General features: G+C 42.6%; 1 long non-coding RNA gene across 1 annotated transcript; it reads left to right on the forward strand.

The window, feature by feature from the left end:
• The first annotated feature begins 12,701 nt into the window (after window positions 1-12,701).
• On the forward strand, window positions 12,702-16,405 carry LOC129049591 (uncharacterized). Its single transcript, XR_008512811.1, has 3 exons — window positions 12,702-12,778; window positions 13,828-13,961; window positions 15,940-16,405. It is a non-coding gene; the product is annotated as an uncharacterized LOC129049591 (long non-coding RNA).
• Window positions 16,406-27,725: the final 11,320 nt, after the last annotated feature.

A 27,725-nucleotide genomic window follows, 5' to 3' on the forward strand; every position in this document is an offset into this window, starting at 1 on the left:
CAACTTCATTTACTAACAAACGATGCAAATTAATTTCTCTATCAACTTGTCAAAGATACAAAGATTAAAAACAAAAATTAAAAAAACAAAAGCAAAGTTGAAAAATGTTTACTGTTATTGAGGATCTGGTGAGATATGCACTCTGGGGTGTAAAAAATGTAATCTTCCTGGAAAGCACTTTGGACATGTGTACGTATGTGCCAAAAGTCTTAAAAATGTTTATATGCTTTGACCTATAATCCCAGTTATACAATCTATTATAAAGAACTAACTAGAGATGTAAGTTAAAATCCATGTATATGTATGACATTCAAAGAAATATTTATAATATCAAAATTGAAAATAACATAAATGTCCAAAAATAATAGTTAAAAATTAGCCCCATAAAATAGAGTGTCATACAGCCATTAAAAACATGTTTTCGGCCGGGTGCGGTGGCTCACGCCTGTAATCCCAGGACTTTGGGAGGCCGAGGCAGGCGGATCACAAGGTCAGGAGATCCAGACCATCCTGGCTAACATGGTGAAACCCCGTCTCTACTAAAATTACAAAAAAAAGTAGCTGAGCATAGTAGTGGGTGCCTGTAGTCCCAGCTACTCGGGAGGCTGAGGCAGGAGAATGGCGTGAACCCGGGAGGCAGAGCTTGCAGTAAGCCGAGATCGTGCCACTGCACTCCAGCCTGGGCAACAGAGTGAGACGCCCTCTCAAAAAAAAAAAAAAAAAAAAAAAAGTTTTCAAATAATATTCCATAGGATACATAAGAATATTCCCCACATAACATTATGAGAAAGAATAGAATGCAAAATTATATCTTATGTTTCTAGTTTTATCAAATGTAAATAGCTAGATGAATAGATAAGTCTGCAGAAAAATACTAGAAAAATATATACTAACATATTAACTGTAGTTATATCTGAATGAAGAGAATTATAGATGATTTTTATTTTGCTTTTTATGATTGTCTGGTTATCCATGTTTTTTATAATAAGCTTTTCTATTAGGACTAAAGTGAGCTTTTATACTAAAACTAAAAAAGAACTGCAATAAGATATTACTACACACCTACCAAAATAGCTAAACTAAAAAATACTAAAACCAAACGCTGGTAAGGATGCAGAGAAACTGAATCACTCATCCACTACTAGTGGGAATGTAAAATGGTACACCCATTCAGAAGAGAATATGGCAATTTCTTACAACATATTTACTTATCAAACAACCCAGCAACTGCACTCTTGGGCATTTATCCCAGAGAAATAATAACTTATGTTCACACAAGAACCTATGCATAAATGTTCATAGCAGCTTTGTTAATAATAGCCCCAAATTGGAAACAACCTAGTTGTCCTTCAGTGAGTGAATGGTTGACTGTTTAACTGTGATACATCTATTCCATGGAATGCTACTTAACAATCAAATGGAACAAGCTATTAATACATGCTATAACTTGGATAGATCTCAGGGAATTATGCTGAGTGAAAAAGGTCCATCTTGAAAGATTATGTACTGCATGATTCCATGTATATGACATTCTTGAAATGACAAAATTATAGAGATGGGGAACAGGTGAATGGGTTAGGAAGGAGAGGCAGGAAGAAGGTGCCTGTGCAGGAGGGACCTTTGTGATGGAACTGTTCTGTATCTTGACGGTGGTAGTGGCCACACAAATCTGCACATGATTAGAAATGCATAGAACTAAACACACATACAAATTAGCACGTGTAGAACTGTTGAAATGTGAGTAAGTTTGGTAGATTGTATCAATGTCAATTTCCTGGTTGTGATATTGTACTTTTGTTGGGCAAGGTATTAACATTGAGAGAAACTGGGTGAAAGGCATAGGGTTCTCTCTGCGTTAGTTTTTACAACTGAACCTACAATTATCTCAAAGAGTTAAAAAATAAAAGAAATAGAAAAGATTGCAATATGTGCATCTTATTGGGATCCTGATTCAAACTACAAAAACACACGACACTACAGATTTGAGCACTGGCTCAATAGTTGACGCTATTAAGAAATTGTAGGTTTTTTTTTTTTTAAGATGTGATGATGGAAGTTATTGTGGCCATTTTTTAAATCTGTCCTTATCTTTTAGAGACCCAAACCAAAATATTTAGAGATGAAGTCATATGATATCTGTAAGTGCTTCAAAACAATGTGAACAGACCAGGCGCAGTGGCGCATCATGCCTGTAATCCAAGCACTTTGGGAGGCCAAGGTGGGAGAATCACTTAAGGCCGGGAGTTAGAGACCAGCCTGAGCAACATGGTAAGACTCCATCTGTGCAAAAATTAAAGTTAAAAAAAAAAAAAAAAAACTAGCTGGGCGTAGTGGTGCATCCCTGTAGTCCCAGCTACTAAGGAGGCTGATGCAGGAGGATCACTTGAGCCCAGAAGGTAGAGGCTGCGGTGAGCTGTGATTGTGCCACTGCACTCCAGCCTGGGTGACAGAGTGAGACCCTGTTTCAAAAAAATAAAAATAAAAAGCAATGAGAGGCAACTCACAATTGCAAAATCGTGGAACCAATCCAAATGCCCATCAGTCAATGAGGGAATAAAGAAACTATGAAAAATATATATGATGGAATACTACTCAGCCATATAAAGGAATGAATTAACAGCATTTGTAATGACCTGGATGAGATTGGAGACTATTATTCTAAGTGAAGTAACTCAGGAATGGAAAGCCAAACATTGTGTGTTCTCACTGATATGTGGGAGCTAAGCTATGAGGACACATAGGCATAAGAATGATACAGTGGACTTTGGGGACTTGGGAAGAGTGGGAGGGGGTCGAGGGATAAAAGACTACAAATATAGTGCAGTGTATACTGCTCAGGTGATGGGTGCACCAAAATCTCACAAATCACCACTAAAGAACTTATGTAAGCAAATACCACCTGTACCCCAATAACTTATGGGGAAAAAAGCAATGTGAGGGAGGAAGAAGATGGGGTGTGGATTGGTTAGGCTTAGCCTGAGTGGATGTGTAAATTGGCATATATTATAATAATCTAGTTTGTGTATTTTCAAAATTCTCCATAATAAAAAAGCTTTCTCTCTCTCTCTCTTTTTTCTTTTTTTTAGAGACGAAGTCTCACTCTGTCACCTAGGCTGGAGTGCAGTAGCGCAATCTCAGCTCACTGCAACCTCCGCCCCCTGGGTTCAAGCTCTTCTCCTGCCTCAGCCTCCTGAGTAGCTGAGATTAAGGGCACCTGCCACCACGTCCGGCTAATTTTTGTATTTTTAGTAGAGATGGGGTTTCACCATCTTGGCCAGGCTGATCTCGAACTCCTGACCTCGTGATTCACCCACCTCGGCCTCCCAAAGTGCTGGGATTACAGGCGTGAGCCACCATGCCCAGCCAAAGCTTTCTCTTAATGAGGAAAAAATGTAAAAGAAGGTTAAATCTTCTAGGAAACCCTGCCGAGTTACTTATCTGCTTGTCAATAAAACATGTGGCTTCTATGTGAGTACCTTGTATACCAGGCTTTAAACTAGGCCATAAAGTTATGGTCAGTGGGGGTTGTGCCTTCCAAGACATCAAAGGTTAGTGGGAGCAGAGACTGCAAAAACAAATGAGTACAGTTTGAGATGGTAAGTGCTAATAAGCATAATGGAAGAACCGACTGTCATCTGCACTATGAATGGTGTCTGGACCAAGTCTTCAAGTACGTGCTCAGCCTAAGTCTGTTACAGTGGGGAGGAGGGTTCTTTAAACCTGAACCTGATTCCTAAACAGGATTTAGCATCACCTGTTTTCACATCAATGTTTTTCATTTAGGATCCTGTTCCAGCCCAAATTGCATTACATTCTCATTGTCAACTGACTCTACTGTCACCTTCAGGGAACAGCTAAAACAAAGCTAATGATGTTTACTGAAGTCTTCCAGTTCTCGTAATAGGCTGATGTGAGCTTAGATTCAATGTCTCTCATCACCAACCACCATCTCCAAGGTCCTTGAGCCTTTCAGCTCTGGCTTCATTATTTGGATATTGAGTCAGAGGAAAACTATTAAATGAGACTTTTAGAGGGAAGAAAATTTGGTTATATGTCTTAGAGAAAAAAACAACATATTAACTGAGCAGGGTGGCTCATGCATGTAATCCCAGCACTTTGGGAGGCTGAGGCGGGTGGATTGATGGAGCTCAGGAACTCAAGACCAGCCTGGCAACATGGTAAAACCCCGTTTCTACAAAAGTATACAGAAAAATTAGCCAAGTGTGGTGGCACACACCTGAGCCCAAGAGATAGAGGCTGCAGTGAGCTGTGATTGCATCACTGCACTCCAGCTTGGGTGACGGAGTAAGACCCTGTCTCAAAAAAATAATAATAATAATAATTGCATTTGAGGAGGCCAGTGATCATTTTGCCTTGATAAAAGAGAAACTCAAATAAGAATAAGTTATTCCGGCTGGGAGCGGCGGCTCACGCCTGTAATCAATCCCAACACTTTGGGAGGCTGAGACGGGCGGATCACCTGAGGTCGGGAGTTCGAGACCAGCTTGACCAACATGGAGAAACCCCATCTATACTAAAAATACAAAATTAGCCAGGCCTATGGTGCATGCCTGTAATCCCAGCTACTCAGGAGGCTGAGGCAGGAGAATTCCTTGAACCCGGGGGGCGGAGGTTGCTGTGAGCCAAGATCCCGCCATTGCACTACAGCCTGGGTAACAAGAGCAAAACTCCATCTCGAAAAAAAAGAAAAAGTTATTCCATTCACACACACACACACACACACACACACACACACACACACCATATTTATGTGTATATATTTTAAATTTATATATATTTAAGTTATATATTTTTAAATTTATATATAAGTTATATATATTTTAAATTTATATATAGTTTCATTATGGCTACTGCCTAATCAGTTGTAATAATATAAAAGATGCCATGCGGTTAACAGTATTAAGGTCATAAATTACATTTCATGGAGTGTGGTTTCTCCAGAAAGCCACTAGGCATGCAGTGATTAATGTCACACCAGGGAGGCATGACAGAGGTGAGATGGCGGTGGGAGGGATGGCGGGGAGAAGTGGCAGCAAATGAGACACAGGGACAATGGTGACAGCAGCCTCTGCACTACCGGCTCTGAGGGGCCAGGACCCTCAGACTTCAGGACTGGCGGACAACATCTGCTTTGCTTATTTTTTAAAAAGACCCATCCAACACTTCAGAAAAGTGTTAACCTCTATTCTGAATATTGTTGACATATATTATTTATCAGTCTCATGTTCCATTATTTGTAAATAGAGAATCAATGGATTAAAACATAAAAGACCAGCAGAAATAACAATCACCAAATAAAGCTAAATCTCCTATTAGGACTTACCATGACACCTGGCCACTGGAGCGAAACATTTGTTTCCGGCCTCGCCATTTGTCACTATCGATCCTGCCTGTGAAGGAGGACGAGCTCCGCTGCCTTGACAAAGAATGATTTATCTTTCCTCACAATACAATTTGCAACCTTCAGTCTTATTTGAATCCTTACCTCTAGAGTCTTTATTATGATAGGAGAAACCATAAAGGAATTAGGTTTTTGTCCGAAAGTCTGCCTATAATTACTTTTAGTATCAAATAGCTCGAAGAGCCGGAACATAATGATTTTAAGGGATACAAAGCTTGGCCATAGATAATAGGTTTAAATATAGTATGCAATCGGCTGTGCCTGGAAGCAGAGAAAGGAAAGTCCATGATGATACAAATAAGAGAAAGAGAAATGCCCTCACCTGAGTCCACCCTTGAGCTTTGTATGTTTCCAAGGAGTTGCTCATTTATTACCTCTAAATGGTTTAATCGCCTGGTCTTCTAGTTACGAAAGACCATTCTTTGGAAAATGGCTTAATTATGCAAGCTGTCTTTTATTTTGATAATAAGGAAAAACAACTCATTCTTAGGAAGTCATATTGGTGAGATAAAAAAAAATTTCTCCAGTATAACTCAACAAACGCCTGTCAAGCTTCTGTTGAACACCACCACTAGGCACTAGGAGATGCATGTTCATTCACCATATATTTGCTGAGTATCTGCCCTTTGTCAGGCAGTAGGCTAGGTGAGACAATCCCTTCCCTCATAGAACTTGTAGCCTGTAAGGGAGACAGTCATTACACAAATAATCACACAATTAAGTAATTCATTGATATTGTGTAAATTGATGGAGATATCCAGGTGCTATGAGAAAGTGTGGTGACGGTCTTGTCTGAGCACTGGAAGAAGGCTTCCCTGAGGAAGTAATGTTGAAGGTGAGAACCAAAGGATAAATCAGAGTTAGCTAAGTGAGGATGGGGTTGCACTGGGAGGTGGGAGGCAGCTCTGGTCTCTCCCTCTAAATGCTCCCACTAGAGTAGGGAGCCAGAAATACAAATGAGTCATTCTGATCCTAGCTAGATGGGGATGTGCTATAATGGAGACAACGTGTTGTGGGACTGTGGATGGATTCCAGCAGGGTGAGCCTTCTCAAGCCTGACCCTGAGCCCCTGGCTGCGGTGTAGGGAAAAGCAAAACTGAGCAAGGCAATGTCATGGAGCAAGAGAGAATCATTCTTCTTGACTTGTCTGTGGAGAGGGGTGTCACTGCTCAGTAAACAGAAAATAATATGATCGTCCTTGTTATTGTTTCCTCTCTTAAACAAGATTTTAGTTTTTCATCTCTCTTTTGAAAGGTGAAAATGAGGACTTGGGAAAGATGCAACATATTTTAGATCTGAAAATTTAAAAATTCTTCTTTAGCTCAAGTGCAGCAAAATATGCCAGGGTGAATTTTATGAGCAAAGCATGATGGTTTTATGAGGTGATGCCATGTGTGACTGAAAGTGGGCCAAATGTGTGAACTGATTCCGTGAACTTTTTCATGCATTAATTTGACAACTATTTATTGAGCATCTGCTACTTGCCTGGCCTACAGCAGCAAGCGAAGCAGACAAAGTCCTTGTCCTCATGGAGCTTGCACTCTAATAGGAGAGACAGATAATAAACACATATAATTTTAGGTAGTTGTAAGTGCTATAGGAAAATGAAGTGGATTCAGGTGGAAAAGATAAGAGTGAGGATACAGAGATCTTGTTAGGAATATAGTGGTCAAAAAGTCCCGTCTGCAGGGCCAGCTTCACGAGTGTGTGTATGACCAGTGCAGTTGCACAAGCCACCACATTCAGAAGGTAGCCCTGTGATTGGGGTTTAATGCTCTGCAGTCATCATCTTCAAATTTTCTGAGTCTGTGATTTGTAAATGAAGCCTGATGGGCCAGGAGCTTGGAGCCTCAGTGTGTATGTGGTCCCACTTCCATTGGGCCCTTGGCTGGCTGCTCCCAGACCACTCAAGCAATATCTGCCACTCTCAGCCCGGATGGGGGTCTGGGTGTGGGCACAGGGAGAGTCAGGGTGGGATGCATGCACCCTGTGGGCCAAATTCCAGTGTGGGGGCATCTATGAAGGTCTGCACTTACGAGTATCCCTGTGCCCAAGGGGGCATGACATAAAATGACAAATAAAACACACTATTATGGACAGACAGAGACCACAGAAGAGAGGAAAAAGCTTTTCTTCCTGCTTTTTGAACAAGGGGTCCTGCCCTGCATTTTCACTGTGCACTGGGCTCTGCAAGCTTTGCAGCCGGCCCTGCCCCTCTGAGGAGGGGACATGTGAGCACAGATCTGAATGGAGGGAAGATGTGGGTGTCAGCACACCAAGCAGAGGAAACATTAAGTGCTGAGGCCCTCAGGCTGGAACATGCTTGACGTATTGGAGGAGCAGCAGGAAGGCTGGTGAAGCTGAAGCGTGGCCAGCAAGTGGGAGGTGGTGGGAGAGGAGGCTGGAGCTGGAGCCAGGGGCAGGATCACGCGGGGCTTTATAGGTCACGAAAAGGAGGTTTGCTTCCAGCCTAGATGGAAGCTGTGTACAGTTTTAGGTAGAAAAATATACCATCAGATTTATATTTTTAAAGGCTAATTTTTGGAGAAGGTGAGACTTATCTTCAGTTTATTAATGTATTAACTCATCCCATCTTGTTGTCGAAGGGGTTGGGTGGCCCCTAATGAAGGCAGTGACAGGCTTGAATGCTGGAGCTGTAAGAAGGGAAGAGGCAAGAATGCTGTGAGCCCAAATGGAGAGGTGAGCCGTCAACCACTGAGACCTCAGCAGAAGCTGGGAGTGGGGGGAAGCAAGAAGGAGTGAGCTGAGAGGGAAGAGTTCAAGGCCTTCATCATCCTCAGTGCAGTGAGAAACAAAGTCATGTGCTGAGAATGGGGGATGGCTGGGCAAGGGGATCCGAGGAGAGAAGAGAAGGTTTAGAACATCTTTTGAGAGGAACAGGATGGAGAGCTGCCTTGGGACAAGAACAGAGAAGGATTCTGGCAGCACAGATGGCCCGGCTTTGGTGGGAAACCCTTCTCCTTTCTAAAAGTAACCTCCGCAGTTAAGTTGTGGGCCCCACTTTTTACCATTTCCTGAAGGATCTGCCACTCTGAACCCCACTCTCCTTCCTGCTCTCCTTAAATATACACAGATCTCCAATTTTAAACCACAAAATGCTGTGTGATGCAGCTGTTCCAGCCATTTTCCTATGTCTCTTCTCCTATATATACCTTTCAACGAGCAGCACTTTCTGCATCTGTTCGTCCATATTCTCACCACGTGTTCCCTCCCGAATGTCTTGCCATATGATTTCTGTTCCATCACATTATTGAAATTTCCCTTAAAGGTCACCCATCATTTCTGCCCTATCCTTCTTGTTAGAATCTCTGTGTGTGTGCATATGTAACCTATAAGAGCTTCTTTATCTTGCCTTCACCTCTCATTTGAAACTCTTGTGAATTTGCTGAACACTAATGGCCCATGAGTCTCTTTCTATCTCAGTGGCCACCATGCTCTTTCCCTTCTCGGAAGCTCTTTCTTCTTCTCTCAGTCCCTTATCGTGAGCACTGAGACTCAGCTCCTGCTCGCTGCCTGGCCTGGTACTCAGGGAGCTTGTCTACTTTTCCCACTGTCAACTATTCCCAAATGTATGTGGTCTTCCAGCTTAAATTTCAACTATCAGTTTATAAAGACTCCCAACTCACACCTTTAGCCCAAACTTCTCTCCTCAGACTCTGTTGTCATATTTCCAACCTAAAATCATCCATGTCCAAAAACAAGCTCAAAAATTTTTCTGCAACAACCCCTTCTCAGGTTCCAAACTTCTGTGAGTATTACCATTCTGGAGTCCACCATAATTCCAACTGTGGAGTTAATTTTTCTTATCCTTGGCTCTCAGCCGCCTCCTATAATATGTCATCACCTTTTTAGTGATGAGCTTATCTCAGATACAGTCCTTCTTCATTCCTGTTGTCTCATCCACCCAAGATACAGACTTTGACGTGACCTCAAAGGTCTAGCCTCAACTTCTTCTGATGACTAGAATTCCCTCTCCAATGACCCCAGCCAAGATCATACAATCACTTATTCATTCAACAAATATTTACTGAGTACCTATTAAGTATATTGGAAATACAGTGCTGGACAAAGAAGACAAAGTCCTTGCTCTCATAAAGTGAATATTATACTCAGACAGACAACAAATATGAAAATAAATAAAATAATTTCAGATAGTAAAAACTGGTAGGCACAACATGTGATAACGTCATAGAAAGAGATGGTTGAGGGGGTAGGATGGAATCTTCGTTAAATTGAATAGTCAGAGAAGTTCTTTCTGAGAAAGTGACATTTTAGTTCAGACCCAGATGAACAGAAGGAGACAATCATGCCAAGCTCCAAGGGTAACCCAGGCAAGGGACATCTGGTATGAAGGAACTTATGTGGAAATGAACCTGGCTTTGTTTGGGAAATCAAGAAAGACTGGTGTGTTACGAATGCAGTAAGCTAAGGGGAGAACAGTAAAAGATGGGTTTCCAGAGGCAGCTGTGGCCAAACCACATGGGGCTTTTTCAGCTAGGCTGAGGGATCAGAGTTTTATCCTAAGTTCAAAGAGAAGCCATAGGAGGGTTTTAAGCAAGACAGTGATATGATTTGCTTTGCATTTTCTTTTTTTTTTTTTTGAGATGGAGTTTCACTCTTGTCACCGAGGCTGGAGTGTAATGGCCCGATCTCGGCTCACTGCAACCTTCATTTCCCAGGTTCAAGCAATTCTCCTGCCTCAGCCTCCCGAGTGGCTGGGATTACAGGCCTGAGCCACCTCGCCTGGCCTGCTTTGCATTTTCATGAGATCACTCTAGCTTGCTTAGTGCATGAAGAATGGATCATGCAGCTCATGAGAAGATGCAGGAAGGGCAGGTAGGGGTCCAGCTGAGGGATGATGGTGGCCTGGATGGCTAAGGACAGTATAAGTGGAGACAAATGGACAAATGTATGTTAAAATATTTTTGACGTATAAATGATAGGATTTGTTGATGGATTGGACGTGGGAATAAAGGAAAAAGAGGAATTAAGAATGACTCCTGGGTTTTGGCTCAAGCAATGGGTGGATAGTGGTGTTATTTCCTGAGGTGGAGCAGTATGGGGTGGGATAGGTTGTTGGGTGTAGAAAATCAAATCTCTTCTTGCACACTTTTAATGATGGGACACTCACTACAAGGACAGGCTATGATGCCATTGATATCAGAAAAGTCTTGCATTGAATTCAAATCTGTTGCTGTCCAAATTTACCCAATTGTCTTAATTCCTCCTCTTCAACAAAATGAATTGTCTTTCCTCCTTCCTACATGACTGTCATTTTCTGTACCTATGCTGAGAATCACTATGCCCCTCTAAGTATTCTTTTCTGGGTGAAATATCCCTAATCTACACAAATTTTGTCTTATTTCTGGATCCCAGCAGATTCAAACTGGTCTTCCTTCTACCACACACCCATCTATCATATGAACTTGAGCTACAGCCATCTTCCTAGTGCACCAGTCATTACTCACCAAGGGCTAGGCACTGTGCTGTGTACTGGAGAAAGATACGTTAATAGGGTTCTAAAATTAGACTCTTGTATCTCTGTTTTACTAAAACAAGAAGACTATAGGTGCTACATTTTAAAAACACTACCACGCAAAAATTTCAAAGTCAGTGGCCAAGGAGATCCTTAAATGCCCAAATAAGATCCCACTGTAATATAAAAGACCTGAGACTGGAGATAGTGAGATGTGAGCAAAGATAATGTGTGACCCAGCTGTGAATGCCATTCCTCCCAAGTGTAGGGGAGGGCTGCTTCCCTTTTCTCCTCAAGTCAATAGAGATGGGTTTCAGGGGGATCATCTGGGGAGCTTGATGTGTGGCACTAGCAGTTGGGGAGACCTCATAGACTGGTGTCTGACTCTGGACTAGAAAATCCAAAAGGTAAAGATGGGCTGGCTAGTTGTTCTGATGGCCAGGGTGGAGGAGCACGGCTTGCACTGGGCAGCCTACACATGCAGTTTGTGGAGACAAAAAATGTGATGATAATTCTCATGGAATGGATGTGGATCATGTCAGGATGAGAGCTGGCCTGAAGCCATTTTGAAGTCGGCCTGACAGAACCACCTGGAGGTCTGCCTAGAGAAGGCTGCTGCCTAGAGAGGTGCTGCTGCCTGGAGAGGGCTGCTGCCTAGAGAGGTGCTGCTGCCTAGAGAGGGCTGCTGGGAAACTGGGGCTGAGGAGGGTGTCATTCAGAGGAAACTGCATCACAGGAAATGCTGCTGAAAGTTCCCAATGGAGCCTCCCAAGAACCCACAAAAAAGCCCATAAGTCAGCTTTAAAACAGGTGTCCAAATTGTGAAGCACTATTGGGATAGTACTAGTCAAATGAGAACTTCCCTGCTTTCTTCCTTTCCCCCTCTTCGGCCACAGAGAGGCCAGAAATCCCCGTTGGTTAGAAGGCTGAGGACAGGGGATGTGCCAGTCAAGTGAAAGAGAAGCTGCAGCCCTCCTTTTCCTCCCACCTGCAGAAGGACCTAACAGAGAATAGAATAAAGTTTAGCTTTCAATTTCTTTTATTTTTTTGAGACAAGTTCTCACTTTGTCATCCAGGCTGGAGTGCAGTGGCGTGACCTCGGCTCACTGCAACCTCCACCTCCCAGGTTCAATTGATTCTCTGCCTCAGCCCACCAATTAGCTGGGACTACAGGCATGCACCACCACACCCAGCTAATTTTTATGTTTTTTGTAGAGATGGGGTTTTGGCGTGTTGGCCAGGCTGGTCTCAAACTCCTGAGCTCAAGTGATCCACCTCCTTCAGCCTCCCAAAGTGCTACGATGATAGGCCTGAGCCACCGTGCCCGGCCTAGCTTTGAATTCTGATCATTATGTTGGCCCTGCACACTATTAACTATTGAATTAAAACTATGAGCAGGGAAAGAACTTGCCCTATTTTAGATGCAGTGGAAGTCCAAAATAAAGTCTCTTTCTCATTACATTTCAAGAGTCCTCCTTGTTCGGCATTCTGGTTACACACAGATGAAGACACATTCACTTTGTCAGTCTCTTGCTTTAAAAGCTCCCTTCAGTGCCTCTTTCTTCACTTTTAGATGAAATCCAGACTCCTGAGCGTAGAGTTTCATGTCCTCTGTTATCTGAGCTCGTCTATATTTTTCAACAGAACCTCCCACAATTCCAAAAAGAGAACATTTGACTCCAGTCAGGTGGTCCTCTATGTTTTTGTACTAAGCATTTTTTTTTTTCATTCAATCCTCACAACAACCTTTTGAGATTGGTACTATTATTACCCTCATTTTATAGATGCAGAGTCTGAAACCGCTAATAATACAGAGAGGCTGTGATTGGAACCCAGGAAGTCTGACTCCAGAGCAAAGGGTACTGCTTCCTCTCCTTATATTAATATATTCTTTGCTCTCAGCCTACTTTTGGCATGTCTTCCTGCCTCCCTTTCTTCTGCTTATGCCATCCCAGATATCTTTCAAATCTGCTCAAATGCCTCCTCCTCCATGAAGCCTTCCCTAATTTCTTTTTTTTTTTCTTCTTTTGAGATGGAGTCTCGCTCTGTCGCCCAGGCTGGAGTGCAGTGGCGCGATCTCGGCTTACTGCAAGCTCTGCCTCCTGGGTTCACGCCATTCTCCTGCCTCAGCCTCCAGAGTAGCTGGGACTACAGGCGCCCACCACCACACCCGGCTAATTTTTTGTATTTTTAGTAGAGACAGGGTTTCACCGTGTTAGTCAGGATGGTCTGGATCTCCTGACCTCGTGATCCGCCCGTCTCTGCCTCCCAAAGTGCTGGGATTACAGGCATGAGCCACCGCGCCCGGCCGGAAGCCTTCCCTAATTTCTACACAGTTATCTCTATTCTCTGAACTCAAAACATTTGATCTGTGCCAAGGATTCAAAAGTTAAAGTCATGATGTTTGTGTCTCTGTTGTCGTTTTGGGCATGTCATTTGGGCAAGCCCATGTATGTTCCTTCCAGAATAAGGGTCTATGTTCCATGCTCTTCTTATATTCACCAGGGCAGTGGTTCTCAAACTTCAGTGCACATAGGTAGAAACAGATAGTATGCAAAATAAGAACTGTGCATGATGTTTAAATGTTCTAAAAGATGCTAGACCTCATTAGAATAAGAGACATGCACCATTTCACTGACTGTCACCACCCAGATAAGCAAAAATCTGAAAAAAAAAATTCTGATGACAAAGCTATAGGGAAAACGGACCTCTCATACACTGCTGGTGAGAATGCAAAAAGATATATCCCTTAAGGAAGGGAATTTGGCAGCATCTAGCAGTATTATATGTACGCTCTTTTTGACCCAGTAGTCTCAGTTTGGGGAATCTATCCTGAAGATATACAGGCAAAAATCTGAAATGCTGTGTGTTCAAAGCTATTCTTTACTATTTTTACTATTTATAAAAGTGAAAGACTGGAAAATATGTCAATGTCAATCAGTAGAGGCCTGGTTAACTGTGGTACATCCATATAAAAGAGGACGGTGCAGGGATGAGGAAGGATCACTACAGGGTATTCTGGATGATCTCCAGGATCTATTGGTAAGTAAACACAGCGAGGTGAAGAGAAATGTGTGTGATATGCTACAATTTATGTTACAATTTATGGAAGAAAGGAGGTAATATGACTATTTATACATTTGCTTGTATTTTCCAAAGGAAACAATGGAAGGTTAAATTGAAAACCAATAAAAATTGCTGTCTATGATGGAGGGGAAATCAGTTGGGAGGGAACTGGGGTCAAAGATGGACCTCCCTGAAAGTATCTTGGTTTATGTTTTGATTTTGGAACCAAGCATTTTACATAATTCAAAAACAAAATTAACCAAAAGAAAACATTAAAAACAAATGGAAATAGTTATGTATGTATGCTGGAATTAAACAATTAAGTAAATGGTTGGCAGCCAGGTTCCTACTGTTGGGGTGGGAGGTTTCAGATAAGCAAAGGGAAGAAGCCAGAATGAGCCACACAGCAATGGATTAAAGTTGGAGACATTAGTATGAACTCATGTCTAGCTGAATATAGACACAGATGCTTACACATAGAAATACTTAGAGATATGCATATATGCACAGGCTAGTCTACATGCATATATTTCCTTGGCCTGTCAGCTGAGAGGAGCTAGAAGCAATGACACCCCAGTAGCAACAAACACATCTAGCGCCCAGATCTTAGTTTCTGATACCATTATCCAAAGAGGGGAACCAGAGCTCCCTGTAGAAATGGCTGATTTTAGGATTGGGTCAGGAAAACTACAAGATAAGCCTGGAGCACCTTGTAGTACCAAAAAGTAAGAAAGTGCTCAAAAAGAAAAAAAAAAATTATGGGGTCGTGTCTAAAGAACACAAAAGTCAATTGAGGTGCTCCAGTGGCTAATGCTGAACTAATTTGAGCAATAAAATAAATAAAATAGAATTGGGTTATAACTCAAAGTATTCAGTAAATATCTGAGTCCATACTGGTATAAATAAATTTTTAAATAAATAATAAGAGACAAATCTCACATGCAAAAGAATTCCAAATAATGTATGGAAATATCCACCTTCAAGGAGACGGAGCATAATTCCCTATTCCTTATGTGTGCGCTGTGCATAGTGATTTTCTTCCCCCCCCAAAAAAAATACAGAAAGGGTGGGAAAAAAGTAACTTTACAGTGGAGAAACCTGACCGACACTACCTCAGCCAGGTGATCAAGGTCAACAGCAACAGTGGTAAGTCGTCATGTTGATACTATGTACCTTTGATATGTTATTAAAATAGAACTTTATCTCTGTTGTCTTCCTCCCAAAACCACATAATTCCAGTCTCATCATGAGAAAAATATCAGATAAATCCCAACTGAGGGACATTTGACAAAATACCAGACCAATATTCTTCAAACAGTCAAGGTTATCAAAAACAAAGTCTGAGAAACCCTCACAGCCAAGGAAAGCCTAAGCAGACATGATTTCCAAATGTCCTGGAACAGAAAAAGGACATTAGGTAAAAACTAAGAAAATCTGAATAAAGTGTGGACTTCAGTAATGTATCAATGTTGGTTCATTAATTGTGGCAAAAGCACCACATTCATATAAAATGTAAATAATAGGGTAAACTGGGTGTGAGAGAGATGGAAACTCTTTGTATTATCCTCATCATTTTTCTGTATATCTGAAACATATGAAATAAAAAATTTACTTGAAAATCTAAAACAAATAAACCTAGCTATATACCAAGTTGATTCTGTAAACATAAAGAGAATTACTTTAAGAGATTTTGAAACAAATATACACACATATATTTTGAGGACAAATATACACACAAAGAAATTTTTATTGCCTTCAATATTATTATGCTAGTTGCAATATTGGTATTTTGTACTAATTTGGAGAAAGAGAGAAAATACATAACTATGCCAAGCTTTTCAGCATAAGAGAAAAGGAATAAAAATATAAAACCGAAGTATATAAAAATATAATCTTTATTTGAATTGGAAATATAAGTATAAATTCATAATTTACTTTTTCTCTTTTAAAATAGTGCATATTTCCTAGCTCTAGCCAAAGAAAATGGCCAGGATTGATGAGCAATGGGCACCCCTAGAGCCCAGATTATAATCTCTAAGGACCATTACCCACTAAACAGAATCAGGGTTCCTTGGAGAAATGGCTACTTACAGATCTGCAATAGATGAGCCTGGAACATCTTGCCATAACTGAAAGCAAGAAAATCATGGAGATTACGAGTTCATGTCAAGAAGACAAACAGAGAAGCCAACTTGAAGTGGTCCCCATCGGCCAAGGAGGGACAGTTTGAACATGAAAAAAAGTAATGACTGCAATAGATTGAAACACATCAAGTATGTTAAAATCTATGAGCTCATAATGTCCCTGCCCTATAAGAAAGAAAACTTCATCAGTCATCTTTGGGGAATACTAGGGCATCAATCATTTGGATAAATATGAAAATGATAAATAAAAGGAAAGAATAAAGCTTTTATCTTGCCTTTCCTGTACAGACTGAATTTCTTGGTAACCAAATATTTTATAAAGGAAATTTCTTCTCTCTAGAAGAATCATAGCTAATAAATGCAGGAGGAAAGACAGAACTAGAAAATCACTGAAATAGTAGAACCAGGTGGTGATCAAATTGCCTGCCGGAGCCATTAAATAAAATGTTAATGGAGAACTTTATAGTGGATGGATCAGGCTGACCACACTTGAACCCACTGATCAACCTTAACTAAAAGTGAAACAGCCAGGCATAATGTTCCTCCACCTGTGGAATATTCTTGCAAAAAAAAAAAAATTGAATCTAATCAAACTTCTAACCATCAGCTTACAGGAAAAAAGAGAGATATGGAAACATGTTAAAAACAGCACTGCAAAGATATAATCAGTCAAATCCAGAAAGTGGGAAATTCTGCAGGAGGAATGATACAGTTTCCTCCACAAATAAATGACACTAAAATAACGGAGGGAGCTATTATAAATTAAAAGAGGCATCCCAACCAAACACAACGTATGGATCATTTTGAATCCTGATTTGAATAAACCAAATGCAAAAAGACATTTTGAGGCTACTGTGGAAAACTGATCACAGACTGAGAATTTGATAATTAATATTAAGAAATTATAGTTAATGTTGGGTATGATGCTGGCGTTGTGATTATGTTAAAAAAAAGTCTTTATCTGCTACAGAAATGCACTGAAGAACTAATGGATGAAAGGATAAGAGGATAAGAGTCTGGAATTCACTTTAAAGTACTCCAGTACTTTCGCCTCCAAAAAAGTGGTACAGCTTGGGTAGAATTGAAACAAGAATAACGGGATGTTGATAGTTATGGAAGCTGAATGATGGGTGCATGAGATTCTTTATACTATTCTCTCTAATAGATAATATACTATTCTCTCTAATGTTTAAACATGTTCATGATAAATAGTAAAAAACTTTTTTTAACATTTTAAAAAATTGGTACAATTGCAGGCCCAGTGGCTCATGCCTGTAATCCTAGCACTTTGGGAGGCCAAGGCAGGCAGATCACTTGAGCCCAGGAGTTCGAGACCAGCCTGGGCAACATAGTGAAACCCCATCTCTACATAAAATACAGAAAATTAGTTGGGCTTGCTGGCATGCACCTGTAGTCCCAGCTACTCAGGAGGCTGAGGTGGGAGAATCACCTGAGCTCCGGGAGGTCAAGGATGCAGTGAGTTGTGATCACACCACTACCCTCCAGCTTGGGTGACAGAGTGAGACTCTATCTCAAAAAAAAAAAAAAAGATTAGCACAAGTGTTTCGGGTACCAAGGAGATTTTAATTCTAGGTTGGGGATCTTTTAAGCAAGCAGCCCAGGTGTCTTAATTCAGCCCTGGACTCAGATAGTCCAGGGCCAGACTGAGAGAATCTGCCCTAGTTGAGCAGTGCTCTGGGTAGGAGGCAAGCTCTTCATAGGGATTTATTGAATGAAGATGAAGTCTGTATTTCGGTCAGGAATTGAAGTTGGAAAATTCTGTCCATATGGAAGAAATATGGGAAAAAGGAAACATGATAAAAACAGGCAAAGAGAATATTTCATGGGCCAGGATGCCCAATCCCTAGGGTTGCATAACATCATCTTTCTGTGAGAGCCCATTTCAAAACACGGTATTCTGGATTCTCTGAACTCATTAATTGAAGGATCAGTTGGATTCTCAAAGACTTGCTAAGTGGATGCCAGTTCTGAAATTATTTCTTCCAGCTGTTGGACTGTGGGTGTATACAGTTGCTTTAGTCTGATTTATTGCAGGATCCAGCAGTCTCCCTCTGTCTTCTACCCAGAGGCCAAGAAAAGTATGTTTTCTGAGTGAGGCTGGTGACCCTCCCATCTTCTTAATTTGCTTATATGCATATTTTAGCTCAGTTGCCCACAATAATAAAGAAGGAAATCATCAGAGTCTGTGCTTCTGTATGGCGGTCTCCTAAGATCTCTGAGAAAGCAGGTCTGTTTAGGTAAACCAGAAGTAAGAATCCTCCCGAGGTATCTGAGCTACTGAGTTTAATTGGGCTGCAGCTGCTTTTCCTCCTCCTGCACTCGTTCCTGGTTCAGCTTGCAGACCACAGGGATTTACCAGTTAATTGGCTGTTTCTACGATTGTCATTCACTTAGGCATTCTTCCCTTTTCTTTGTTACGACAAAATGCTTCTCTTAAAATTATTTGCCTTCCTGTGAATCCTGAAGACAAATGCGTGACACTTATATCTTTAGGATTTGTTAAAGAGAGGGAAATCTATATGGGGAGGTGGTGTGTATGGTAGGATTTGGGGTGTTGCTGTGAACAGAGTCGGAGTGGAGCTGGAACTCGGGTCCTGGGTTATATGTTATATAAAGGTACTGGACCTGTTTCAAGTCTCAGAACCAGTTGGGCAGGTTAAGGGAGTTCCTTTTTATTTCTTAGCACTCAGTTGAACAGAGGAAACTTTCAACTTCATTAGGTAAATGGTTTACTTGGGATTGTTGAGAAAGGTTAGAACCTGGGCGTAGGTTTCACGGCTCTAGCATTTTTTCAGCTAGACATGAGGCCCCCAAAACAGATGCAAGGCTACAGAATTGAGCAGAGGCCCACTGGACCCCAGCTCTCAGTTCAGCTTTCGACCTAGGCTGCCAGTGGTTTTTCAACTTGGCTGGCTTCTGACAAAAAGTAATGGGAACCACTGCCAAAATCAATACATCATGTTTGTATGTCTGCCTGCCGCAGGTTTGACACTCTGTCTCCTCCCCTAATTGCTTTGTGTCAAACTGCTGCCTAACTTTCTACCAAAGTGTCCCAGAGCCTTGCTCGTTTGCCAATTTAGTGGAAACTTTCGGGGGTAATTCTAAGAGTGTGCCTCTTCAGAAGGCTTTGTAATTTTTTTTTTAATGGGAGTTTTGCCATTTAAGGATCCTAATTGGTTCCTAGGAGATGAGATGATTCTTTTGGCTCCCATAACCTCTATATTTCTGCAAGGCCATTTTCTGTTTACCAAACAAATATACCAGTCCAGGAGCCAAATGGAAATCTGTTCCCAGCCCTCTCCACTAAAGAAGAAAAGAATGCTATATGTTGTAAATTAAAAAGAAAGTCTGGGGGTTGAATTTCAAAAAGAGGCTCTTTTAATTCAGAAGTTCATGCCAGTGGTAGGTGAGGTCAAATGGATTACAGTAAACACCTTGCAAATGTGTAGTATGTGTCTTGCAACTCAGTTGCCTTTTCTGCTCCCTCTAGTACCCAGAGCAGGTGGGGTGCAGGGGGGTGTTGGGGCGGGATGAGTGTTTTAAAATCTCAATATCAGCCAGGTGCAGTGGCTCATGTCTGTAACCGTAGCACTCTGGGAGGCCAAGGCTGGTGGATCACTTGACCCAGGAGTTTGAGATCAGTCTGGGCAACCAGGCGAAATTCCATCTCTACAAAAAAATACAAAAATTAGTCAGATGTGGTGGCATGTGCCTGTAGTCTCAGCTACTCAGGAGGCTGAAGCAGGAGGATCACTTAAGCCAGGGAGGTCAAGGCTGTGGTGAGCCATGATCCCACCACTGCACTGCAGCCTGGGCAACAGATGGAGACTCTGTCTCACACACACAGACACACACACACACACAAATCCCAATGCCCAGACAGCTCCCCAGATCAGTTTAATCTCCATCTCTTCGGAAGGATTTTGCTTGTGTCTTCATTTGCTTTAATTTCCCTGCTGATGCCAGTATGCTGCACAGTCAAGAACCACCTCTCTAGTGGAATGACCAAAGGGCTGGGAATAAAATTAGCAATTTTCAAATCCTCCCTTTGCCATTAATAAATTTGTTGGACTAAAAATCATGAGTGACTCTATTCTAAGATGATTTGAGTTCTAAAATTCTATGATTCTCTTTCAACTGGTCTCTCTCCTGGAAACAAAGAACATAGCAGGGCCAGCTGTTTTTCTGTAACACCTGGCACTTCTCTAAAGCTATCTACCCTGTAAAAAGATCTGTCTAATCAGGTCGCTGTGTTGGTTAAGTCCAGATTGACTTACCAGGCTTAAGTAAACAAGTAGTGTAGGTTTACAAAGGAAAAATACAAGCTACATGGTGTTGCTGATACTTATGGGCCTACCAACTAGTTTCAAATGAGTAGTGGAATTTTTCTTAATGCATATTTAAGTCCTCTAGTTGTGCTAGTTTCCAATTCCTCCCATGCTCAGTTAATTGGAAATACATCCTTCTCAGGAATGCCTTACAATATAAATGGATCCCCTACCTCTCCCCGACTGGTGGAAATTTAAATACTTTGAAAGCTAAGGAGACTGTGTTATCCAAAATGGGCATTTTTGTCTGGCCTGGACTTTAACTAGATATTATTGTAGTTGCCTAAATGGATAGAGAGAAGCTTTAACTCCTGAACTAAGGTGCAATTAGTCGGGCATAAAGGAACTCTAAAGGGATACTAATTACTTTTTAAAAGATAAATTGAATTGAACCAGAAAAGCAGAAAATTACCTTTGTTGAGAATAATGTTGGTTGTTTAAGAAAGGGAGGGCTTGTTGAAATAGGAACGACTAAATGAGGATGGCTAAGAGGAGGCCCTTACCACTTTCTTGGCCAAACGTAAATCCCAAGGTGGAAACTTTAAACTTGAATGCCACCAGGTTAAGGCAAGCCTGTCTTTCCAGACTCTGGTAACCTACATGCACACCTTAAACCCCAGCCAGAAGTTGTTTTGACATCTTACAGCAAGGAGTCCCAGTGTTATGTGTAAATGTTATCTCAAAGGCTGTGTGATGAAACTGCTTAAATGAAGGTAATTTAAATGCAGTTTCATTTTTTTAATGGACCTTCAGGGCAGGGGTGAGGCAGTGCTCCTCTCTGTGAACTCCACAGCCCTTTAGGGTGCTTTATGTGGAGAGTGAGTTCAGTGTGTGTGTGGAAACAGTTGTATTTATGGCTCTGTGAGTCAAGCTTAGGAGACGGCAAAATCAAACTCAACGTGGAGTGTCACAGCTACAAAAACACTGGGAGCTGGTGACCAGAGGCAAATCCAGAGATGCTCTTTTGACATTCAGAAAAGTCACCTTCCTGCCCCTAAAACGTCTGAAAGAGGGCTGAGGATATGTTTGGTTTTATTCAGTACCGTGTGCAAATACATGGTCCTTGGTGTTTTCCTCATGTAACTGAGCACAGAAAACAACAAAATTCAGAAATGCTAAGTTAATGAAGTCCATTGGTAACCACTGGACACTTCTCTGCCCTCACCCTCCTCTACCTCTCAACAGCATTTGCACGGCTGGCCAGCCCTGCCTTCACCTTCCTCCTCTCTGAGTTTCTCTTCCCACCTGTAACCTCCTTTATCTAGTCTCCTTTGCTGGCCCTTACTAGCCACCTGACTGGTGCTGGAAAGCCCTGTGCTTGGCCTTGCGCCCTGTCCTCTCTGTCTCACTCTCCCTCTCAGGGATTGCATCAATGGCTGTGGCTTTAAACACCACCTGTACACTGATAACTCTCTTGCTACTGAGCTGCACACTCAAACACCCAACCATCTGCTCACACCTCCCCTTGGGAGTCTAACAGGCATCTGAATCCTAACAAATCTAGAAAAATCCTAACAAATCTAGAAAATCTGAATCCTAACAAATCCTAACAAATCTAGAAAATCCTAACAAATCACAAAAAGAACAAATCCTACCCTCCCTGCTTTGACTGTCCCTGTGCTCTCCATTAAGAAAAGTAGGACCACCTCGCTGCTCCACCAAAACCTAATCGTCATTCTCAGCTCTTCCCTTTTCCTCTAATCCATCTGTGAACTCTGTCAGTTTTATCTCCAAAATATCTTCTTAATCCTCCCACTTATCTCCATTACCACTTTCCCATCCTCTCTGGCCCAGACGATTGTCCTAGCCGCCTGGCTAATCTCGCTTCCTTCACCCTCGCTCCCCACAATGCATTCTCCACACAGCAGCCAGTGTGAACTTGTTAGAATGAAAATTAGATCATGTTAATCACCTGATGAAAACCCTGAACTGTTATCCCAGGAACGCCAGCATATCTAGTTCTGCAAAACACCATGCTAACAGATTAAAGGAGAAGTGCATGAGCATCTCAGCTGATGCAGAGAAAGCATTCAACAAAACTCAAACTTTTTCCATGATAAAAATTAAAAATAGAAGAGAACTTCCTTAACCTGAAAAAAGTGATAAAATGCATTAAAAGAAAAAAGAGCAGAAGTAAAAGATATTATGGTGCTGAGGAAGCTGAGTTCTGGATTGCAATGTTAAATTGGGTGGTCAGAGTAGGCCCTGCAGAGAAGGAAAAACATAAGAAGTCTGAGAATGGGAAGAAATAGGTTGGAGGGTGGGGAATGAGTCAGACAGGGAATGCAGGGAGCTTTAATTGCATCAGTAAGGTTGTCTTTCTTATACTTGGTAGTAGGTTCATTTATTACCTGCATCCTTTGCTTTGCCTGAAATATTTCTATACATTTTTTTTTTTTTTTTTTTTGAGATGGAGTCTCGCTCTGTTGCCCAGGCTGGAGTACAGAGGCGCGATCTCGGCTCACTGCAAGCTCCGCCTCCTGGGTTCACACCATTCTCCTGCCTCAGCCTCCCAAGTAGCTAGGATTACAGGCGTGAGCTACCGCACCTGGCCCATAATATTTTTTAAAGAGTGGATTAGAAGCCTTAGTGGCTGGACACCAGCTAGGCCAGTGGGGAGAGGCTGAGCTAAGACAGTAGCAGTGAGGATGAGGAGGGTCTGTGTATACCCACCATACCAGGGACAGGGATCCTTAGGGGGTTATGACTGGCTGAGCATGGGAGGAGAGAAGAGAGACGTTGAGGATGACTTGCTGGTCACTGCACGAGTGACTGGAGAAGGGTGGTGCTGTGCCCAGGACATATGAAGAGAAGCAGACCTAGGGGTGAGCAGTGAGCAGGGCGGGGGACCCTGAGCTCAGTTTTGGACCAAGATGTCTCTGAGGTACTGGCTGATGTTCAAGAGCAAAAAAGAGGAAAGAGATGAAAGTGTGTGTCCCATCTATGGCTCTGTGACGCAAAGATTGTCAGCTTTCTAGCCAGACACGAAGGGCAAGACCCAGGCTCAAGCTGAAATTCTATTCCCCCAAAGCATCTAGGTGCTCAGGTGCAGCTCACACCCCTGGATTCCATGCTCAGAAACTCTGGAAACCCCCCTCTCCCCTAGGGCCCCAGCTCAAGCCACTGCACAGACTACTCAGGGATCGTCAGAGCTGGGAAGGACCTCAGAGGTCAACTAGTCAGTAGCACCCCCTTCTTTTAATAGTTCTAAATTTTAAAATTGATTTACATTCACAGAAAAATTGCAAAGAGAGTACAGAGTTCCCATGTCCCGAATGCTCAGCTTCTCCTATGATTACTGTCTTACACTGGTATATTTATCATAATTAATGAACCAATTTTGATACACTATTGACTAAGGGCTACATTTAGGCGTCATGTCTCATTAGGCTCCTCTAGACTGTGGTGCTTTCTCAGGCTTTCCTTGTTTTGGATGACCTTGACAGTTTCGGGGCTTGCTGGCCAAGTATTTTATATGATGTTCCTCAGTTGGGATTTGTCTGAGGTTCTCTCCTTCCCCTCCTTTTTAAAGTAGTAGAGGTGGCCTCCTTCTCCCTCAAACAGAAAGAGGGAATAGCTATGGTTAAAGCCTGAGGTAATGGCAGAAGAGCCTCAGCCTTAAGGCATCTCTGCAGACTCTGTGAGGCTCTCAGAAACCTAGTCTAGAACAATCCCTCATTTATAGACCAGGAAGCTGCTCTCCCCAGCCTCCACTCCCCTTTTCTGGGCAGGAACATCCCCATCACCCACCCACTTCAGTTGCATACATCTCCTTCCCACATGAATTTCCTGTCCCACAGGGACCTACAAATAGACAATCTCTCTTATTGTACTGATCTCCAACAGCCAGCCCCCTCCCAACCATACACATACTTGTATTGATCGTTGCTGCCAAAACGTACAGTTGTCCCTCGATACCAGTGGGGGAACTGGTTCCAGGACTTCCTCATGGATACCAAAATCCATGAATGTTCAAGTCCCTCATATAAAATGGTGTAATATTTGCGTATTACTAATGCACAGCCACCCCTATACTTCCAATCATCTCTAGATTAGTTGTACCACCTAAAGCATGTAAATGCTATGTAAATAGCTGTTATACTATATTGTTTAGGGAATGATGACAAGAAAAAAAGTCTGCACATGTTCAGTACAATCACAATTTTTTATCAAATATTTTCTATCTGTGGTTGGTTGAATTCACAGATGCAGAACCCATGGATACAAAGAGCTGACTGTAATTATATTCAGATCATTTAGCTCAGCCAGATGGGTCAGTGAGTCAAGGACTGCTTTGAGAGGTTAGCCAGAAAAATGTGCATTCAAAGTCTTGTTTCACCGTTTCAAGGGCTCATGAAACTTCTGGGAATGAAACAGATTCCAATGAGGAATCCCTGAGACAGGGCAACATATGGAACACACACTCTCTATGTGAAATTAGAGGTGACCAATCTCCCCAGCACCTTTAGACCACGGAGTACACCCAGAACACTCAGGTTTGTCGAGACCCAGGCTCTGGTGTCCAGCAGACCTGGGCGAATCCCAGCATGTTGTCCTGCTAGTACCTAGCTGGGTGAATCCTCTGCACCTCCCTTTGACACTCAGTAAAATGGGGATAATGTCGAACTCAGAGGCTGTGGTGTGGACTGAGTAAGACAAAGCCCAGCACAGTGTCTGGCCAAGCTCAGTAGCTGTTGGTATTATCATTGCTGCTGTTATCACCAGACACTGACAACATGGCCTGCTCCTTTTCCCTCTGCCATTCTCACTTGCCAGCAGACTGTGGGTGGAACAACACACAGACCTAACACTCTTCTAGGATCCATACTCTTTAAGGCAGTTACCAAAAGGGAACATTTCTAAGTCAACTGAGGCCCAGGAAGCAGCTCAAAACTCAAAATAACCTTTAAGATAGGGGATACTTTTGACTTCATCTGGATTGCCTTGGCTGGAGACAGGTACTCTTAGGGAAGGTCTCTGCATGTTCTTCTGCTAAGCAGTGCTTTTCCAACTGTAGGTTGCACCCCATTACTTGGATATTGAAATTAGTTTGGTGGGCTGTGACCAGGAAAGAAGAAAAGAAGGAATGAAGGAAGGAGGGAAGGAAAGAGGGAGGGAGGGAGGGAAGGAGGGAAAGACTGGACTAAAATATCAGAGGGCATCATTTGTAGAAAGTATAATATTATTTCAGGAAATTTGTTTTACGTGTGTGTGTGCTGGGTCATGATATAAAATGTCTTTCTTTCTATGGTTAGTGGTCAAAGAAGTATGTGAGCCACTACTCAAGTGTAGGGGAGAGTGAGGTATAAGGAGTGTTTATTAAGCCCATCCAAAGAACAAAACACAAGGGAGTACTTTTATGACCAAGGGAGTCAGGACTACGGATAGAGACTGAATGGAAGGTACTGGAAGGTGCTGGAACCTTTCCCACTCCACCACAGGCCCCACCCATACCTCAGGTTATTATGGTATCCATTTCTGGCTCCTTTCAGGGATTAGCAGTTTAAAAAATAAACACCAACCCCTGAAATTATAAGGGCTTGTGTCCTCGTTGGCAGGGGCAGAGGGAAAAAGGTGGGCTCTGTCCTATTTGTCAGTGCCATGGGAGCAGGCCTGAGGATGAGGGGCTTCACAGGAACCCTGAGTTCCATCTTGGACCAGCTGTTTTTGAGGTGCTGGTTGAAGTTCAATGGCAAAAAAGAGAAATGAGATGAAAGTGTGTGTCATATTTATGGTTCTGTAATGCTCAGACTCAAAAAAAGCCCTAAGGGATAGAGTAGGAGGTAGCAGCATTAACAAGCCCGGGGCAACTGGAGCGAGAGAGCTGCCCAGGCCTGAGAGAGACCATTTGATCCAGCCCCCACTTCCATGGCTTCCCCCACCCTCAGGGTAGAGTGGGGTCTCTTTAACCCTGCTCACAAGGGCCCCTCATCTCCCTGGCCCTCTGGATCTGCCCAGCCTCATCACTCCCTCCAGGGACTCCAGAGTCCGCACATCCTAAAAAGCTTGCAGTTCCCACACCATCCTCTCTTTCTTCTGGCCTTGAATGTTTTACTCAGACTTTTCTTTTTCCTGGAACATGACAGGCCTTGTTCCTCAGGCCTCATCTTAGCAGTCACCTCCTTCCTGCTAACACCAAGGGTGATTGTTTCTCTGTGACTTCCCTGTGGAGGCATTTCTGCGTGTAGCTGCCGCCCCTCTAAGACTGAGCTCCTGAGGCAAGAACTGAGTCTAGCTATACTCCCACAACTTTCCGGAGCACTCCATGACACAGCATGGATGCTGGATTGATTGTTTATTGGATGAGTAGGTAGAAAGGGTGAGAACTCTCCTGGGGTCAAATCTGGCAGGCTTTGTATCAGGAATTTCTAGGAGTCTGAGCCATTAGGGAGTCTATGGGAGCAGCAGGATTTGCAAGTCTAGGGACAGATCTCAGTCAGAGGGGCCAAGAAACCACACCAAGTCGGAAGCCTGCACTGCCCAGAATCACAGAAAGATGGGTGGGGCCAGCCAGGACTGTGCTACAGAACAGGTTATGGCTGTTCCCTTAATTTTTATTGCCCTGGCCGTGAGTGGACTGTGGGGGCCCAGCTCCTGTCCCTGGGACACCTTAAAAGAACTTTAGGAACTTTGACTCCAAGTTCAAATGTGGGAAAGCCACAAGGTGTGTTTGGGGTGTGGGAAAAAGAGCAGAATGGCTGGGACAGTGTCACTCCAAAGTCAGGTGGGGAAGAGGCAGAGGAGCAAGGGATAGATTTTATTTGAGTAAATGAGAGACCACCAGAGCGGGGGTGGGCTAAACCACTGCCCCCTAAAATTGAATGCAAATTTGGGTATGTTTTTCTAGGAAGACCATAGCTTTCATCAGATTCTCAAAAATGTTGTGATCACCAACAGTAAGCAAACACTGCATGAAAGGCTCTTGAGCAGGTTTTGGGTATATTGCTCTGGCAACAGCACATGGTAGAATGGAGTTTCACCAGTTTCCCTGGTGGAAAAACATGTTCCATGGCAAGATCGTGTGTAAATATTTGAGATCTGACATTTGGTTGTTTGATAAGATTGTCTGCCTCTCTGCATATGAGACAGAAATTTTTCTTTTCTAATAAATGTTGCCCCCTACTTTATATGCCTGTTACCTTCATAGGAACTAGCTGTTCAGCTGTGTGGCCTCAGCCGTCTCCAACAGTGATGTTTTTCCCTTTGTTCCTTACCTGACAGCTAACTTCCAGTCTGCCTGGGGCTCC

Source organism: Pongo abelii, chromosome 1 (genome assembly GCF_028885655.2).
Source record: "Pongo abelii isolate AG06213 chromosome 1, NHGRI_mPonAbe1-v2.0_pri, whole genome shotgun sequence".
Classification (NCBI taxonomy): domain Eukaryota; kingdom Metazoa; phylum Chordata; class Mammalia; order Primates; family Hominidae; genus Pongo; species Pongo abelii.